Genomic DNA, 19,900 nt, shown 5'->3' on the forward strand with positions numbered 1-19,900 from the left:
TAACGCTATCGGGCGAAAATCATTCAGTTCAGATGCTCCAGATGTTTTAGGGACAGGCACTATGTTGGAACGTTTCCAGGACTGGGGGAATGTGTGTGAGTGGAGGAGAAGGTTAAAGAGTGCAGTAAAAACACCCTTTAACTGCTGCACACAGTTTTTCAGTAGTCTTCCACTGAGCCCATCCGGTCCTGGGCTTTACCTGGTTTAATGCAGGCCAGACCAGCAGCAACCTCCTGCTCAGCAAGAACAACAGCTTCATATTCGGTGATCAGACTGCAGCCTCATCCCGCTCTGCACTGAAGTCTGTCTCATCAAACCTGCTATAAAACAGGTTCAGATGGTTGAACATGGTAGGAGATGTATGAGGCAGTGGAGCATGTTTGTTTGTCTCCCTGCCCATCATCTGATGTAATCCCTCACATGCACTTTTGACCTTTCCAGAGCAGAACTGTCTTTCAACTTTTTCCATATATTCCATCTTTGCCCTGTACAGTTTGCCTCTCAGCTCAGCTCTCTTTTCTCTGACAAGGTCCAAGTTCCCCTCAGAGAGATCTGCTTTCTTTTCATTTATGCAGGCCTGTAACTCGCTGGTTATCCACTGCTTGTTATTTGGACAGAGCTTCACAGTTTCAGTGTGAGTTACATTACTTTCACAAAAGCTCAGATAAGCAGTAATGGTCTCTGTGAGAACATCCACATTATCATGAGAATGAAAGAAAATCTCCCAGTTAGAATCTTCCAAGCAGTCTCTTAATGCCTCTGTGCTGTCATCTGTGCACACACACACGACCTTAGTCACTGGCTTTTCCCGTTCAAGTTTTGATTTGTGCTGGGGAACAGGTGTACTACAAGATGGTCGGACTTTCCCACAGCCGGCCGACAGAGCCACTTATTATCATCCTGTATGTTGCCATAGCACTTATCCAGGATGCGCGTTAGGCGCGTGGGACAGTCCACGTATTGATGTAGCAAAGGCAGAAGGCTGGAAAGTTCACAAGAGTTAAAATCACCGAGCACAAAGACCGGCTGATCTGCTGACCGGGCGAGAGCATCATTATAACTCTCCACCACACGAGCCGCTGCGCTATGGCAGGGTTGCTGCCTTCCACTCACAGCAGCCCCACCCCGATGGAACAAACCACTTTTAATAGTCAGGAGGATGAACAGGCAGAGGCTGTGGGGATAAATGTTCCTCCAGCTGGACAGGCTGACCAGACTGGAGAAGGAGCAAAGCAGGCCGTACGCCAGGCACCGCCCACCAAGCCCCCAAGACACTGACGCCAAGCGCCCTCACACCGAGGTACACGTGTCGGAGTAAACCCGAGACATAACGTCCACAACCACACGGCGGCGAAGACTCCCCGAGTCACACCGGGGCAACAAAAACCCACGCTGCATCCTGGAGTCCCCAAGAGACAACAGCAGCCGGCCAGGACAACAAACACCGTCCACTGAAGCGACAGGACACTGTCCCCGCTTCAGACTGACAAAGACACCGAATCCGAGCAAATATCCACAAGACTGGAGCGCACGGAGGTGGACACAGAAGACCAGGAAGCTTATCCTGTTCAGAGACGTTCTGGAGCAGAACTCATGAATTCCAGAGTCATTTTGTTGGTTTTGGTCCATTAAAAACAACATTATTAGTTTAGAAATCCTCTTTAAGAACAAGCGAGTGTTGAAATTCTTCACTTCAAAATGATTCAGTGAATCAAACAGATTGAGGACCAAGGCATCGCTTTACAAGTCACAGGATTCAATACAAAACACTTCCTGGTCCCACTGAGGGGAATTGGTCTGGACTCAGAAACTTTGCCAGAAATGCTCTGAAAAGCACAACGACAGTAAAGACACCTCCACAACCATTACAGAGCAGAGCTGCACAAATCCATTACAAGAAAGTCTCAGCTTCATCTGCTGCAACCCAACCGGAGCAACAGGAAGTCTCCTCTGAGCCTGGTTCTACAGGAAGTCTGGTTCTACAGGAAGTCTCCTCTGAGTCTGGTTCTACAGGAAGTCTCCTCTGAGCCTGGTTCTACAGGAAGTCTGGTTCTACAGGAAGTCTCCTCTGAGTCTGGTTCTACAGGAAGTCTCCTCTGAGTCTGGTTCTACAGGAAGTCTCCTCTGAGTCTGGTTCTACAGGAAGTCTCCTCTGAGCCTGGTTCTACAGGAAGTCTGGTTCTACAGGAAGTCTCCTCTGAGCCTGGTTCTACAGGAAGTCTCCTTTGAGTCTGGTTCTACAGGAAGTCTCCTCTGAGCCTGGTTCTACAGAAAGTCTGGTTCTACAGGAAGTCTGGTTCTACAGGAAGTCTCCTCTGAGTCTGGTTCTACAGGAAGTCTCCTCTGAGTCTGGTTCTACAGGAAGTCTCCTCTGAGCCTGGTTCTACAGGAAGTCTCCTCTGAGTCTGGTTCTACAGGAAGTCTCCTCTGAGTCTGGTTCTACAGGAAGTCTCCTCTGAGCCTGGTTCTACAGGAAGTCTCCTCTGAGTCTGGTTCTACAGGAAGTCTCCTCTGAGTCTGGTTCTACAGGAAGTCTCCTCTGAGCCTGGTTCTACAGGAACTCTCCTCTGAGCCTGGTTCTACAGGAAGTCTCCTCTGAGCCTGGTTCTACAGGAAGTCTCCTCTGAGCCTGGTTCTACAGGAAGTCTCCTCTGAGCCTGGTTCTGCAGGGTTCTTCCTGTTACAGAGAGTTCTTCTTCCCTCTGTCTCTTCTGGCTCCAGTGGAATTGTGTCTTTTTCTGGCTAAACGTCTTTCCAGATGACTGCTGTCTCAGTCAAAGTGGTTCTCGTTGAATTGAAGTGACTGTAAAGTCTGCAGTCTTCTCTTCCTGCAGTGCAGTTCCTCTCAATGGCCGCTTGGTGGCAGCAGACTGAGCCCCTCTCTCCTCTGGGTCCAGAGGCTGGAGGAAGGAAAGCAGCTTTCCTCAGAGAAGGTTCTGCCCAGTGGAAGCGACTGACTCCCATCCAGGTCTGTGGTGATTGGTGAAGACGTTACTGTGGAGGTTCTGAAGTGAGTTCCTGGTTTTTCTTTCAAAGGGCTGATTGATAAGAACCAAACCGTCTCCCACTGCTGCACATCTTCATCTTTTTGTTTCACCTCTTGACTCAAGATCCTGTTTTCCTCTTTGTCTTTAAATTCCAGGGGCTAAAAGGACAGTGTGAAGCATGAAGCTGTTTATATTTAGTAAAGAACAAAGGGCCAACTGTTACTTTCTGCAGGAAACTCATTCATCTCCTGAAGACTCTACTGTTTGGAAACAACAATGAGGAGACCATGTTGTTTCAGGTTCTGCTGGAGTTATGATTCTGCTGCTCGAGTTTCCTGCTGATAATAAATAGAAAGAAACCTGGTGTGAGAGGGGTTTATGCTTTGTGACTGATCAGTTTGATGAGAGAGGACATTTTATTGATTTTCAAACTTTCAGCAATAAGTTTCATTTGAGCTGCTCCATGTCAGAATTGACCAAAGTCTGTAAAGCAGCTCCACTGCATGAAGACTCCTGATTCAAACTCCGTCCAGTCTTCCAGTGTGGCTCCTGCACTGCCTGAGCTGTCTGTCCAACGATGTCCGTTCAAAGCAGCTGGATGGAGCAACAGGTTCATAAAGAGAGAGTTAAATCAGTCCCTGTTTGGAATCATGACAGACAGATTCACCACAACTCTCTGACTGGGAAACTCTTTCAACACTGAAAAAAGCTCCAAAGAGCTTCATGAAGAGGCCGATTCCTCCGAAGGGGAAGGAAACACATTTTAACATCATTCATAAGATTGACCCCGGTGGAGAATTCTGAAACAATAGATTTGGTTTGGAAGTTCATCCTTGAGCTTTCTGCCATGAATCACATGAATCTTTACAACTTTTAATTTTCTGTCCTCTTTCAAAAACATTTTGTAATGATGTTAAAGATTGTTTTTCTCTCGAGATCAGTGATGTTCAGAGTTTCTCTGATATTTTATATTACAAACCGTATCCAGACAGCTTGATCCACTGGTATTAACAGAATTCTCCTGCTGGGAAAAGATTGTTTACATTGTAATGAATGGAAGAACAAAAACCCTCCTTTAAGTTTTTCATAAATCAGTTTGATCTTTATTTCTTGTATCTAAACAGGACGTCTGGTGCTGTTTCCAAAACAATAAGCAGAGAGATGTCTGGTTTTCTTCTGACCCAGCAGACCCAGACCAGAGGACAGTCAGCTGATGGTGACTTGTGTTGAACTGTTTGCTCCATGTTTGACTGTTTGCTCCCCTCTTTGTGACTCTGATCTTTCTGCCTGTGTTCTTTTCTTGATTGTTGAGCGATTGGCTCCACGACAGTTTCTATATGTTCTTTCTTTTCATTAAAATAAATCTCTGTCCTCCATGTTTCCCCCTCAGCAGGCCTCAGCCACGGGAAGAAATTACAGAGAAATAAGAGGAAAAAACAATGAAATGAATATAATAAACACAATATAAACAGTCAGCATGAAGTATTAATGACACACTAAACCCAACATGTGGCAGAACACAGATTATAATGAAATGTAAACGAGGCACTGCACAGAATCAGATCTGAAGCAGCAGTGACAACAAAGGAAGAACTGTGTAACAACAGAGGGTCTACAGAGCCCTCTACTGGAGCTTTTCAGCACTGCAGCCCCTCATCAGCCTCACATCAGCTGCTGCAGCCTGACTCTCCTGGTCTTTCTGCAGCAGAGTCCTCTCCTCCATCATCATATGGTCACTGCTCTGAGACCACATGACTGCTGCTCCTGATGGAAAGTCCACGGAGACGTTCTGGCTTCATGGGAGATCTCAGGGAGCTTTGAATGAGTTGGAGCTGAGAGGAGCTTCTTCCAGCAGCAGCCACTGTGACTGAAGAGTGGCAGAGCTTCTTAGTGCAGCCCACATGTTTGGTCCTGTAGAGCCTGACCAGGTGGTGGAATGTGCTTTTTGAAGCTTCTCCTGTGTCTGGAACAAAAGCAGAGATCCTGATCCCTGAACAGCAGTGTTTGGTGTTCTCCCAAAGCGGCACGGCACAACTTCCTCTCAGGAAGATGCAGCTGCCTCCTCAGCTCTCTGTCCTGAAGGCTGATCCTCTTCAGACGGAAGATGTGCAGCCCCCTTCCTGGATTCAGTGCTGAGAGAAGTGATGATGTGCTGACAGATGGAGAAGTGAAGATACAGCTTCCAGCCTTCTCTAAACACACTCCATCAAACCTGCTCCTCCTCCACTCATCATGTCCACATGGTGGTATTTATGGGGGCGTGGCTTCACGCTGGAGACCATCAATCTGCTCAACCATACAGAAATGATCTTGTCTGTTCACTGATGGTTTGGATTCAACCACTAAAGAGTCTTTCCTGTGTTTCACAGTTGGTTTTTCAAGGCTTCATATCGTCTCACAAAGCAACACAAAGAACACCAACACACACATAAAACACACACTCCAGCTGCAGCAGCCAGTTAGCTCAGCTGCTCAGAGCATGGTGCTAATAACACCAAGGTTGTGGGTTCAACCCCCATCCTGGCCCCGGGACTGAGTGGTAACTTCTGAAAGTGTGTGTGTCTGCAGGAGGACACAGGTGAGCCTCATGTCTCAGTCAGAATGTTGAGCACAGATCAACGTGCACGTTCTCTTTCACACACTTCTCAGCCTGAAACATTCAAACTTGGTTCCAGCTTTTTCGGAGCAGGATCTGAGTTTTCTTCCCTTCCACACCAAGTCGTCTCCTCAGTGTTTCTGAGCAGAAGCTTTCCTCACTGCCATCACCCAGAATGCATCAGTGTTGATTGTTTCCTTGTTTTTCTTCAGCTTTCCATGAACTGGAACAGCAGCTCAAACTCTCCTGCCTCCCGGCCCCAGTGGCTCCACATGTTCCAGCTGTGATCGCTATGGGACTCGGACCTGCAGCATCTGAGCTTCAGCGTCATGTTAGCTTTGTCATCTGCTGAGGATCCTCCTTTTGAACACAGTGGAGCATTCTGGGATGTCTTTTGGGACAATCCTCACACTGGAGCTGCTCATTCCAGTTTTGACTCTCATGTCCTCGTGTCCAGCATGAAGAACAAAGTCCCTTTGCTTTAAGAAGCTCAACTCTTTCTCTGTGCAGCAGTTTTCATATTTTCTGACTCATTTCTCTCACAACACACACATGGCTTTGAAAAGCATCAGCTGCTGGATCACTGAACCTTTATTCCAACCTGGTTCTTCCTTTGCTGCAGGTTCCACGCTGGTAGCAAACGCCCTGCCTTTAGGTCTGAGTGTTTGATTTGGTTTGAAGTCCTGCTTGTCTTTGTCATCAGCATCTTTAATGTTTCCAGGTAATCCTGAAGCTATTTTAGCTCGTCTCTTTAAGAACTTCACTCAGTCTGAGAATCTGGCTCTTCTTCCAGAGTTTTCTTGGATGCTGAAGGCCGAGAGTCCCCACACCTCTCTCATCCTGCAGGGTCGTTTGGGAACTCTGACTCTGAGGTTTGTGGGGTTTTCTAATTCCTCAGGACGGCTGATGTCTTCATAGCAGTGTTCCAGCCAGGTAGAAAAAGGGAGTCACTACAGAGAGCTTTGGCATCGTCAGCTTTCACCTGAGGCCAGTTTACTGCTTTATTCAAGTCTGCTGCCGCAGTTTAGACCTCATTCTCTAAATACTGAGACAGTTTCACTGCTTCTTGGTCACCTGTTTGAGGACTGGTCTGTTGGCAGCTTCTGACTAAACCCTGGGTTCACCTCTGGTAAACTGTTCAAGTCACTGTCACTGTTTTCTACCAGCTGGACGGTCAAACGCTCTCAGGAGTGACTTCAGCTCTAAAGGATCACCACTAGAAATCACAACATCTCTTGGTAACAAATGTGTGAGCCTCTGTGGCTGAAGCAACATCTCAGTAACATGATCTGCTGCAGCATTACTTCACACAAGTCAGCCTCACTCTTCATTTCAGCCTGGGTCACATTCTGTACAGGAGTTTCCTCTTCTTGGTGTTGTGCTCTACTGAAATGGGCATTTGACTGTTCATGGTCTGAACTGGGGGCCAGCTGCTGAGGGAGTTTGCATGTTGAGAGATTTCTGCTGTCACTGTCCTCATCCTCACACTCCTCCAACACCTTGATCTTCACAGTGAAGCAGCAGTTTCAGTCTGGAGCTCCAGCTGCTCCGTTGTTGCCTTTAACTGCAGCTCTTCCATCAGGAGTGCTGGCTTCTCCGTCAGCTTCTCTGCCTTTGCCACCAGAGAAGCTCTTTCTGCCGTTCCTTGACGGTGGAGATGAACCGCTGCAGCTGGATCCAGCCCTGGATGCGCAGGATGCCAGTCGCTTCTCGTAGTTCCGCCGATGGACGATGTGCCGTGGTCTGGTTGGTACCGAGACACCTGGTCAGCATCTCTCTCTTCTTCTGGTAGCAGCTGCAGAACGCTCTCATTGAACTGATCAATACTCCTCCAGATGTTCATCAAAACATCTGGATCATCTCTGCTGGTCATCAAGGCTCTTATTTTATTCCGCTCTGCAGTCTCCTGTGACAGCTTTGCTCTTCTTAAACTGATTCGCTGCTGCAGTTGCTCTTTCAAGCATTTCTCTGTGTGTTTTGGCACCCTCTTGTGGCCATCGTAGGTACTGCATACATTTCCTTTCTGTCTGGCGTCCTGCTGCTCGTTCTTCTCCATTGTTCCTTTACCTTTACCAGAAGCCGGTTGAGCTTGCACTCCTGCAGCATCATGTTCCAGCAAAGTTCCAGACCTGATCCTGGATTCCTACAACACTTTCAGGATCAGAGTCTCTGCTGGGTCCGGTACATCAGACTGCCATCTACTGGAGGAAGGCTGAATAACCGGCTGCACAACCTCCGTCATCTTGTTGGCGTCAGCCATGAACATGACAGTCAGACCAGCAGAGGTGGAGAGCAGGGGAGCCTTGACAACACCAGGAGTAGGTCAGCCCCCTGTAAGAGCTTCATGGATGATCTGACTGTCTCCACCACATCTGTCCCAGGCAGCAGCTGGATCCTCCAAGGCCCAGAGGAGCTCCACACTTGGGCCAGGATGAGTTTTAAATCTAGGTATCTGGTCCTCAAGAGGGGCAAAGTGACGATAAGTTCCGCTTCACTTTGTCTGGAACCAACATTCCCTCCATCACGGAGCAGCCAGTGAAGAGCCTGGGGAAGCACTTTGACTGCAGCCTCAAAGACTCAACATCTGTCCTCAGAACCAACCAAGAGCTGGAGGACTGGCTGAGGCTCCTGGACAGGTCAGGCCTGCCTGGGAGCTTCAAGGCTTGGATTTCCCAGCATTCCATCTGGCCCCGGGTCCTGTGGCCTCTGCTCGTGTCTGTGGTGCCCATCACGACCGCTGAGGCCATGGAGAGGAAGATCAGCAGCTTCCTGTGAAGATGGCCCTGGAACACCTCCTCAGCAGCTGCCCAAGAGCACTAGGGAAGGACGCTACCGCCACCAGCAGGTTCTTCAGGCAGTTGCTGACAGAGCCACAGCCATCAGCAGCACTAAGAGCCACAGCAGGGTTCAGACCATCAAGTCCCACAGAGCTGGAGAGAAGTTGGAACAACAACCAGGGTGAGATCAGGCCTCCTCACCACCGCTGACTGGCAGCTACAGTAGACCTAGCAACCAGCTCCAGTTTCCAGCCAGGATCACATCAGATATGATCCTATTGTCAGAATCCACCCAGCAGCTGGTCCTGCTGAACTCAGTTCCCTGGGAAGAGCGCCTGGACCAGGCCGACCAAAGGAAACGCGCCCAGTGCCAGGAAGTGGTGGACGAGTGCAGGAGACGGGGCTGGAGAAGCTCTGGTGACCCTCTGGAGGAAGCTGGCCAGGACTGGCAGGGCGATCCCTCTGCAGAGCTCCATCACTGCTGGGCCTCACAGGGGAGGAGAAGGGAAGGCATCAGATCCACCACTGGAGCAGAGAAAGCCACAAGCTGGCTGTGGAGGAAGAGGGCAGACCGTGGGCGAGCGCTGCTGGGACACAGGCCGGAGTCTGATCACCTCCGGTCGGGTCGCCTGGGCGACGGTCTGATGCGGAAAGACCCCAAACGCCAAATGAGCCCAGATTACATCACTGATGATGTGTCAGAGCGCGTCCGTGAGATGTAGCTTTCAACCTTTGTTAGCCACCAAGCTTAACTTTGTTAGCCACCTGGCTTACCTGTGTTGAAAGCAACACAAGGCACATTCAAATACCCAGGTGTTTAAGACCACAGCATTCTCATAAATATAATATTTCTGAAGGTTTCACTGACTCACCAGTGGCTCCGATGTTAGGCTTTGGGTAGTACCACTAGCGGCTAGCATAGTGTTTAGCATACTGTTTAACTTCCCTCCAAAGAGTTCAGATCAAGTGCAAAGAAGAAACTCGTTCATGCCACTCAGCCAATCAGCGCTGGCTTACAGCTCTGATGCATTCATGGACAGTCGTAATGTAACCCCTCGTGCACACTGGATGCGGTCCGGCTCCAGTCCGGCTGCAGTCCGGCTCCGGTCCAGTATACCGCAGCACTGTGATTCACACCGCCTGCTGTGTCTCCGCAGTCAAGCTGGAGGAGGTTGCCAGACATGTCACTTTTTCCAGCATAAACACATTACAACCCGCAAAACTCAATCGGGCAGCAGCCGCCCAAATCGCCATTTCTGTAGAAAATGCATTTTGAAACTAATTGGTATAATAAAAACACGTCACAAGCACATAACCAATCCATCAACCCACCGAACGTGTTCAAAACAAGCCTGACAAGGCAGAAACCCGCCTAATCTGGCAACATGGAGCGACTCCCGGTGCTGAAACTGCACTCGCAATAATAGAAGATCACATGGGTTCACGCGGTATTGGGAGTTCACCTGACAACAACCCCGCTAAACAGGAGCGCAAAGTAAATGTGGCGAGATGAATCGGGTAAAAAGAAGCCAGACAACGCCACCTTGGGAATTGCACCCAAGGAAATAACTAAAAAGTAATGATTGGTGAGGACACTCAGGTTCGTGGCTTAAGAAGCAGGAGACTTGGGTTCTGGCCAACAGAAAATATCTTTATTAAATATCAAATTTCAAAAAAACACATTCACTCTCTTTAAAAGACGGGGAAGAGGGGGAGCCCAAACAGGAGCTGAGGCTTACCGGTGGGACACGGGCAGTAAAGGGAATGAAGGCCTCGGAAGGATCACCCCAGACACACGTGGACACTCTCACTCCCTGAAAATAAAGGTGAACACACTCAAACAAAAAGGGGTGCGCAGCACATCACACGGGAGGGAGACCCACCACCCAGGGACACCGATGCCGCCACCGTCGTGCTCAGCTTCTGAAAGGGAGGGAAAAAGACAAGGGGAGTTAAAAAGGGTTTTTCCCTCGCATTCATGCATTCAAACAAAAAAAGAATTAACTGAATGAACTAAACACAAGTGGGAGGGCAGCCACAACTCACAAGTAAAATAAATAAATGCAAACCAGTAACTGCCACACCCCAAACAAAAACAAAGGTAAATGGAAAATAACAAAGAATGAACACACAATTAAATAAGGAAACAATAACCAAAAGAACAACAAAATATACCAACACCTAACCCAAATACACTTAATCAAAAGAAAAGATGATGAAGTAAGCGGATCGCTTCTGTGTATTCCTGGCGTCCCACAAGAGTGTAATCAGCTCGGTCAGGAAGCCAGCAGGTCGACAGGGGTGCAGCAACCTGCAGACGGCGGACTTCCAAGGAGCAGAGGCAGTCCAGGCGTATTTATGGGTGCCAACACTGGACTTCGAAGCCACACGGAAGGACAAACAGCTGGCGGGCTCCACGGCAGATTAGCCGCTCCTAATAAGCAATAAAAAGGGCAGTCATACACCTGCACGAACCAGCTAAGAATATGAGGGTGTCTAGACTGCGTACCTGGCAAACAAACATTTAACTGACACGCCCAGTAGGAGAGGTGGGGAGTCTGCAACCTCCCTACAGCCACCTAAACACAAACAGCTGATTACTGCCAGCTGATCATGACAGTAGGGCTGTGCCTCCAGAGGGAGAACTGTACTCACTCATCTAGCAGCAAGTTGACACCCAGATGAAGGGGGAATTGATCCCCAAACGTGGCCCAACAGGTAAGCACCGCTCGCACGGCTCACACGGTTCACACCAGGAAGTGAGAAAGCCCAGGGGCGGGGTCTACTCCAGACTCAGCGGCAGAGGCTGCACCAGTGAGAATGGCCCTCTTTTATACACAGCTCCCCCTGGCGGGATTGGTTAATTATTACAAGCCAGGAGAGGGCCTCCTCCTGCTACATAAAGAATTTGGCAGTTCTTTCACCTGTATGTGCAATTGTTGCGTCGTTTCACTCCTCTAAAATGAGTAAGTACCAACTTTTGTCATTCCTGTAATGTGTGTAATGATTACATGGCGTTTTTTTCTGATCTATTCCAAGATATCACCATAATAATACCACAAAATAAGTGCTTGTTGATGATTTACATTTTCTATGAAAAGTTCTTTGTTATAGTCCATTACATTTCCCTGCAGAATCTGCACTCGGTGGCCCTAGTTCAGTCCAACGTCACTGTTTGTGTGGTCCTGGTTTATTCATGGATGGGTATGAGTCCTGCTTTGGTCCCTGAAATATAGTTTACAAATCAATCTGTTAGAAATAGCATTTCCTGAAAAAGTAATTTTGAAAACAAATACTTTTGCTGTTAAGTGAAATGGATTGATGTACTCAATGAACTTTGTGCTGTTTTTGTACTCTTCCAATGTAGTACGTCCTCCACCATCAATATTGTCATTATTGTCAATAGTCTGGAGATTATTACATTCACAACTAATAATTTGTGTCTGTTTATGCATTCAGCCAGCAGAAGAAAGGTGCTTGCTGCTGCAATTCTGTTTGCACAGCAAGAAGACGACAATGAAAGCGATCGAGGCAGAAGACGGCGCCATTGGATTCATCCCATCAATCAACAAAGATGGGAACAAGGCAATTTCCACAATCTGGTAGCGGAGCTGGCACTGGACAAGCAAAGGCATCACATCTACTTTAGAAAGAGCGCTGAGCAGATGGACCATCTTCTTTCTATCGTTGGCCCTGAATTGACCAGGCAGACCACCAACTACAGAGCTCCCATAGAACCTGAACAACGACTGGCTGTTGCAGTGAGGTAAATAACAGAGAAGAAAACAAACAATGTTGGAAAATGTTGTTCTTTCACACAAACACAGACATGCAATTTTGTCCAGTGAAATACAAGAAGTACCAAAAAGACTACATAAACATGCAACTATTAGTATTCATAACTGCACCAAAATGTGATTTTTAAATAAACTATTTACAATTCCTACTAAGGCATTTCAAAACTGAAAAAGCCTTAACAGTCCTCCCACTGGCTGTCATCCATGAGCATTTGAGTATACACTCCCAGTGACGTCGGGCCGGCTTGCATGTCACTGTCCTGTCTTGCAGGCTGGGCCCTTGTTGCCGATGTGGTGGGTGGTGGCATCATGGGGGCAGGTTGTGGGTGTACTGTGGGTATGCTTCGCCAGCCTGTTGGATCTCGTGACTCCTCGTCCTGCATATTATGCAGGGTAGTTAAAATGCTCAATTTTGCCCTTCGTTGCCCACCCTCACTGAGCCTCAGCATTATCGGCACGAGGCTCAGTGCAAAGTAATACAGCTCATCCCTATTGCTGTCAGGGACTGGTGGTTTGGGTGGGGGCTCCGCAAGGACACCAAGGAGTCTGTCCTGGAAGTTTGGCTGTAGAGATGGACTCATGCGCCTCCTTCTCCCTTCTTGTGCTCTTGTTGCGGCTCTCTGTCTGGGACTACGAGACCTCTCAGGTCTGTCTGCAGAGGTTGAGGCAGTTGCGGGCACAGGAGAGGTGGCTATGGAGGACAGTGACTGACTTTGTTCTGTATCCACTTCAGTTGTTGGTGTAGTGCTCCTGGACATAGGTGCGGATCTCGCAGCTGTGGGTGTTACCTTGAGCCGCAAGTTGCTTTTGGAACTGTACAAGAGCCAGCAAAGATAGAAGATTAGTTGTGGTTTTGTCCATACAGCTGTGCAATAAGACATAATACAGTACACATACTAATATTTTTATATAGCAAAATACTTCATAATAAGTACAAACCTTTAATGTTGCACATGTGGCCTCAGAAATGCCACTATTTGAGCGTACTTTGTAGGGAGGGGGCTGGGAGCCTCCCTCCGCACCACTTGGAGGTTCTGTCCTTATGTTTTTAACAAAAACATCACGGATGAGCCTCCACCTGTTCTTGCAGTCATCTGCTACAAAAAGAATTAGATGAATATTAGTATTAAATGTGTGGTTAAGCTGTGTTAGGCGTGTAAGCTGAAGCCATGTGCCACCTGAGTCCATATGTCTTTTTAATGTAAATTATGTTTTTTCTGTCTTTTTATGTTTGACAGGTTCTTGGCATCTGGTGACTCTCTAATCAACCTGGCTTTCTGCTATCGACTCGGACACTCCACTGTGGCACAGTCAGTGCACATGGTCTGTGCAGCAATTGAAAAGTTGATGATGGCCGAGTTCCTGCCCACACCAACACAAGAGACCTGGACTGAGGTGGCACGTGGCTTCTGGAACAGATGGAATTTCCCCAATTGCTTGGGAGCTCTCGATGGGAAAAAAATTAACATACAGGCACCAGCTAACTCTGGCTCACAGTACTTTGACTATAAGAGAAACTTTAGCATTGTGCTTATGGCCTTGGTTGATGCAGATTACAGATTCAGAGCCATTCAGGTTGGCGACTTTGGCCGGATGAGTGATGGAGGTGTCTTTGTGGCCTCCGACCTGGGGAGAGGGATGGAGAGCGGAGCTCTTGATGTGCCTCCTAACGCTCCCCTGCCTGGTGCTCCTGAGCTGGGTCCTCTGCCACATGTCATGGTGGGGGATGCTGCCTTCCCCTTAAAGACGTACCTGCTGAGGCCCTACCCTGGCACTGACCTCACCCACGACAGAAGGATTTTCAACTACAGACTTTCAAGGGCTCGGATGGTAGTTGAGTGTGCCTTCGGCATCCTCACTGCAAGATGGAGAGTGATGCTAAGAGACATAAACTTGCACCCCAATCATGTCGACTCACTTGTTGTGGCAGCCTGCATCCTGCATAATTTCTTACTTTCCCCAAGGGACAATGTAAGGATGCTTGATGAGGCGGAAGGAGCAGGTGGATGCTTGGCACAGGCAAGAAACCTTGGTGGGCACAGGGCAGTGGGAGAAGTGTACCACAACAGAAACACATTCACCACATACTGTAATAGTCCAGCTGGTTGTGTGTCGTGGCAGGAACAAATGATATAAGTGTGAACAGTCTTACTGGAAAGAGTGCGTGAGAATGCTCAATTTCCTGAAGTAAATTTATCAAGCACATACTTCAACACCACGGACATCATTTGAATGTGCTTGAGGGTGAGAAGTCCAATCAGGTGGGTGAGGATGGTGATCAGTGAAGCAGTGAGCTGTGAAACTACAGCTTCATTTAAAGCACAGTCGACTATAAACAACTCCCCTTTGTGTGTTTAATTACAGTATGTTGGACATAAAAGCATTTAAGTTACTTTTTGTGTGAATAAACAGTTATTACAATTTACTTGTCACTGTGAGTGCAATGTATGGTGTACTGCTGAATCTTCCATGTATTTTTTTTTTTGTGCAGGAAAAGCACCAACAGCGTTGAGAACATCTGGTCAGTTTAGAGACATGAGCACAACCAATCAATGAAAACTATTTGTGTTGTTTGGCATTATTGATTGAAGTGTAGGCAAACAATTAAAAGTAGTAACATTTGCATTGCATAATATCCTGACATTATATTTATATTTCTTATGGACACAATGAAATGTACTTAGGTGCTTTTTATAAATGCAGTGAAGTACTGGTTAGAGCTGCAAAATGTAGAACAAAGCACAGGTCTACATTTCTTTACTAAAGTACAGATATATTACAAAGGTACTTATTTGTACTGTGTTACATTCAACAATATCAAGCTGGATGACATGGCAACATTCCCACTTCATGACATTGGGAGTGTTACACAACACACATCAATTCACTGTTCAGATGGTCATGAAAAGTTAAAAGACTCACCGTCCACTCCTAAGATGACCGCAATGGACTCCCAGGCCTTTTCCTTTTTCTGGTTATCTCTGTAGCTTGGATGGGATGTGTCATATATGACAGGGTGTTCTTGGACCTCCAGGATCACTCTCTCATCATCCATTTTCGTTTGTGAAGTGATGCTCTAAGTACTATGTGATCACAAGTCACAGCAGACATGTCATGACATGTCAGATTAGGATTGGAGGACATTAATCATACATGTACCTGACACCTGCCTCCTCCGACTTATTTGGTGTTTTTTTTTTCCTGGCATTTTGCGCTTTTTTTTTTTTTTTTTTTTGCGCTTTGTTTTTAGTTCTGTGTATACTCCCACATAAGATTCATGAGAAACATCGATTAAAAAACATTGAGGCAACAACACGACACAGATTTTATTTTGAAGTCACTTATTTTGGAACACGCTTCGTGTTTCCTTCCGGGCACCCGACGTGCTTCTGTCTGAATTGACGCGGTAGGGCTCCGGCGTCCAGAAAAATAGGATCCCTACGGAAAGAGACCGGAGCTCCGCAGAGGCTCCGGAGCCGGACCGGAGCCGGACCGGAGCTGGACCGGAGCCGGTTTGCATCACAGCATTGATTTTAATAACTACGGATTAGCTGCGGTGTCCGGACCGCAGCCGTTCCGCAGCCGGACCGCATCCAGTGTGCATCGGAGGTTAGAATTGGCAAATTGGAGCCCACACTCATATGCGTATACCTTCTGGCACACACTGCACATTTTATTATAATTTATTTCCGAATAAATGTGAACACATCAAATGAAACGGGGCCCTATGACCTTATGGGCCCTGGGGAGACCGCCCCCTTGCCCCCACTCTGGCTCCGCTACAGAGCCTGGGGTCTTACATAGTTCAGGTCAAAATGTCAGAGCAGTAATACAAGAAATGAGTGTTTCACACATGTATTTGTACTGCTATGCCCCGGCGGGGTTAATTTTGGACATCCTCTGTATACCCTCTGCATGCCCTCTGTACAAAGGTATATGTTGGTTTTTAGCCCGTTTTTACATTATTTTCACTTCAAAAACTCATAAAGTACTCAAAAAATCACTTCAGATACTCTTCAGTGTGGGATTGGGGACATATGCATTATTATTATTATTGTTATAGACGGAGAGGAACAGAGACAGGTGCAGTTTTCAGCCCCCTCAGACTCTCAGAGGTCTCAAAACAGCGCTTTCGGGCTATCCAGCCATCCAGCAAGCTCATTGGCTACCAGCCCTGTCAGTCAAATGTTTCCTCCGATGTGATTGGATCAGAATTCATCAATGATGAGCAATGACGTAGGATGACGAGGGTCCATCAGTCTCGGCAACGATTGGCTGGTTCGCCCTTGGAGGCAGGGATGAGTCACTTGATTGGTTGAAATGGAACGGAAACCGTTCAGTCGCCATATTGGGTAGGTCAGCGCGAGTTAAACTTTTATTTCTGATAAATGTTATCATGGATTATTATCGGACGTGCACGTGGAGAGACGCGCCGCGTGCGCGCGTGGTGGCGCGTCTAATTCTGGATTATTTGCTTATTTCAAGACATGTTTTGGACAAAAGGCTATACTTTCTAGCTTTGTCTGGATGCATACGTTTGTACTGTGGCAGTTTTTGCTGGAATATTTTCATCTGTGATGAGTTATGAGCCTCCAAAGGTGAGTTGCGCTGTTTATGTCATTTGCTGTTTGTTGGACAAATGTGTTAATATTACCCGCTGTGGTAATCACATCTGAAAGTGGTTTATACCGATGGATTCATGAGAATTTAAGCTTTCTAACGGTATATAGTGTGTCCGTGGAATCTGCAAAATGCGTCTGGATATTTGATAAATGCATCTGGAGATGTTGACCGGCCTGTGGGCGGGCCGGTCTGAGCTTAGCGCATGAGATTCCTTTTCTTCAGGAGTCGGCAATCATGCTTAAAGCTATAGTGCGTAACTTTTAAATGTCTATGAATGTCCGTTTTAGCCAAGCCACTACTAGTGGAGATGATAAAGTGCAGATTAAGCCGATCGGCTCCTCTAACATGTCGCGGGATTTTTCAATATATATAATTCTTGCTTTGCATGTCCACCGGTGACATTCCCGTGCTGGCGCGCAGGAAATTACGCATTTTACGTCACAACAAGAAGGGAGGGGGAGGACGGGGAGGGTCTCATAGCAACAGGCTCAGCTCACAGTCTCAGGCAGACCGAGGAAGCGACATGCTACCTCAGGGTTTCTGCCAGACCTCTCCGTTGTCCGGGCGCCCTGCTCGCGCTAAATTGTGCAGCGCCCGGACAACGGAGAGGAAAAAAAAAAAAACTCTCCGACGGTCGAACATAGGCAGCGTTAGCAGCGTTAGCCGTTAGCAGCGACACCACACGCTCCCCCCCCCCCCCGGCCAGGAAACACTGTACTTTGTGTGTAACACTTTGTTTTTCATCAAGAAGCAGCTACTGGAGACCAGTGATTTCCGCTGACGACCACTGGGTCTTTTCATCCACTAACCTGTCAGTTACAAATTAGCAGGCACCTTGTCTCCCGTTTGTACTAAGCTATTTGCGTTTCTGTGACAGAAAAAAAGAAAACAATAATTACCCCTTCAGAAGAGTCCATCTTTTTTTCACCAGCTGTCCTTATTCACACAGAATAAAAACCGTTTCCAACGGTGATTCGCACTGTGGAAACGCGAATCACTGTGACAGTGGTTGGGGGGAGAGGGGGAGGAGGGGGGGACACTTGGGCATACGTCATGTGGAAGCGCCGGCTTTATTGTTGTAAGAACGCAGAATTCCGCTAGAGGGCGACCAAAGTTACGCACTATAGCTTTAAGATCTGCAGTCCTGCAATTACAACACCCTAGCTTGGGGCCTTTTACAACAATCCAGCTCATCTCAGCAGGCCACATGCGACCGGTACAATAGACTGACACATGGTTACACCCACAGAATGCAGCCCGAATAAAAGATGAAATGCCTCCTGTGGGCTTCTGACCTGGCGTCAGCTCCTTATCCTGGCTGGTTCACACCTAAAGTCCCCAGGGCTGTGGTCCTTATGTTATCACAAAGAGGTCAAAGGTCCAGCCATAGTGACCCTCCACCCATGCAGGCACAGAGCACACAAGCAGTCACAAGACAGAATAATAAAATCACAGTTTTAACCACAAAAATGAGATAAAAATATACAACAATTCCCCTCTCTTGATCCCAGTTAAGCTGGGATCACTACACACGCACATTTTTACAGTGGAGCGGTATCTATCTCACCATCCTGCACTGGGGGGTACGGGGCGTGGTCAACACGGAACAGAATGTGATAGGAGGCATCAGCAGTGTGGGCCAGAGCGGAAAAATGTGGATCAGTTTCCTCGACCACCATTTGGCAGGGGGGGTGCATACATATCAGTCACAAATGCAATCATTTTGGTAATGAGAGATCTAAGCAAAGGAATGCAACAACAACCACAGTCGATGAGAAGGGCCAGAAACACTGCAGCAGATGTGAAGATTGCCAAAAGTAACCCTTTGAACTTTCCGAACCATCGATCAAACAAGTCCATCAACCAAGAATTTCCCACACCAGAGACATTATTCAATTCCTCCAACAACAGACGGAGATTTGCATAGGGGTCAGTACCTGGAACTACAGCATATAACCTAAGGTGCAAACACCTATGGCCATAGGGGTCAGGATAAGTTTTACTCAGTGAGTCGTCTGATTCCCAGTCTGTGATGTTACGTTAACAAAATCTGACAAGCGGAATCCATGAATTCCCGCTACAACTTTTGAAGTCTGATGTATAGTAGAAGTTTAGAATAATTTCTGGGTAAGCTGGTTGATTTGCATCCTGGAGCCCAATCAGAACCTGTGTATGCTGCCACGTAGGGGTGACAGCATAACAATACTGTACATCAGGGGTGTCAAACTCGTGCCAGAAAGGGCCGAGTGGCTGCGGGCTTTTGTTCCAACCAAGCAGGTGCACACCAGACTCCACTCATGTTATCAAGCTACACTGAAGACCTGATGACATGAGTGGAGTCTGGTGTGCTCCTGCTTGGTTGGAACGAAAACCTGCAGCCACTCGACCCTTTCTGGCACAAGTTTGACACCTGTGCTCTACATCATCACTTCGGAGACAGCGGAAGAGGAAGCATAAGTCTATAAAAACGTGACACGTCTATTTCCAGGCTGCATGATGCAGGCCCTGGAGTGATCAGGAGCACAGCGAGCGTTCACAGATGAAGTCAAGGTCTGAAGGGACGCTTCATCTTCACCTACTGTTGTGGTCTCTTTGTCCTGGGCTGATGACGTCAGTCAAGAACCTTGCATCGTGGGCTTGCCGTGAGCTTCTGGGACAAAAAGTTTAACCCGTGACCCCTCCAATGTCCACATTAGGAGGGGAACAGACGCTGCTATCCGTAGAAGGCCACAGCAGAGGACACCTTCCGGGCTCCATCCACTGTGCCTACTTCTGCCGTTGGGGAGAATCGGTCTTGCACCGTGTTCTCCCGTTTCCCGATATTTCAGTTGGTTCCAGGGGGCCTCGGTTCCTCCGGGACTGGCACTGGGCTGCCCTGGGACTGGTAGGACCACGTCGATTTCTTTTCCTCCAACCGGACAGCGGGGGACGTCCTCTCCGTCACCTTCCTCAGAACCTTCAGGTGATGATGATGGGGATCGCTGAATCGACGCCCATGTTTCCGATTGGGTTGGTGAGCCTGGGTTGTCTTTCTGCTGGATCCACATGCACTACGCCCAGGGGCGGAGCTAGAGGGGGAGCAGGGGTAGCACTGGACCCCCGTGAAATCTGATTGGACCC

General features: G+C 47.8%; 2 long non-coding RNA genes across 2 annotated transcripts; both read right to left on the reverse strand.

Annotated features, from left to right (window-relative positions):
* Window positions 1–6,735: 6,735 nt before the first annotated feature.
* On the reverse strand, window positions 6,736–15,664 carry LOC115409012 (uncharacterized). Its single transcript, XR_003933872.1, has 4 exons — window positions 15,458–15,664; window positions 14,674–14,675; window positions 12,214–12,230; window positions 6,736–6,749 (listed from the first exon to the last, which is right to left on the reverse strand). It is a non-coding gene; the product is annotated as an uncharacterized LOC115409012 (long non-coding RNA).
* LOC115409013 (uncharacterized) lies at window positions 10,597–11,211 on the reverse strand. Its single transcript, XR_003933873.1, has 3 exons — window positions 11,016–11,211; window positions 10,870–10,939; window positions 10,597–10,794 (listed from the first exon to the last, which is right to left on the reverse strand). It is a non-coding gene; the product is annotated as an uncharacterized LOC115409013 (long non-coding RNA).
* Window positions 15,665–19,900: the final 4,236 nt, after the last annotated feature.

Source organism: Salarias fasciatus, chromosome 22 (genome assembly GCF_902148845.1).
Source record: "Salarias fasciatus chromosome 22, fSalaFa1.1, whole genome shotgun sequence".
Lineage (NCBI taxonomy): Eukaryota > Metazoa > Chordata > Actinopteri > Blenniiformes > Blenniidae > Salarias > Salarias fasciatus.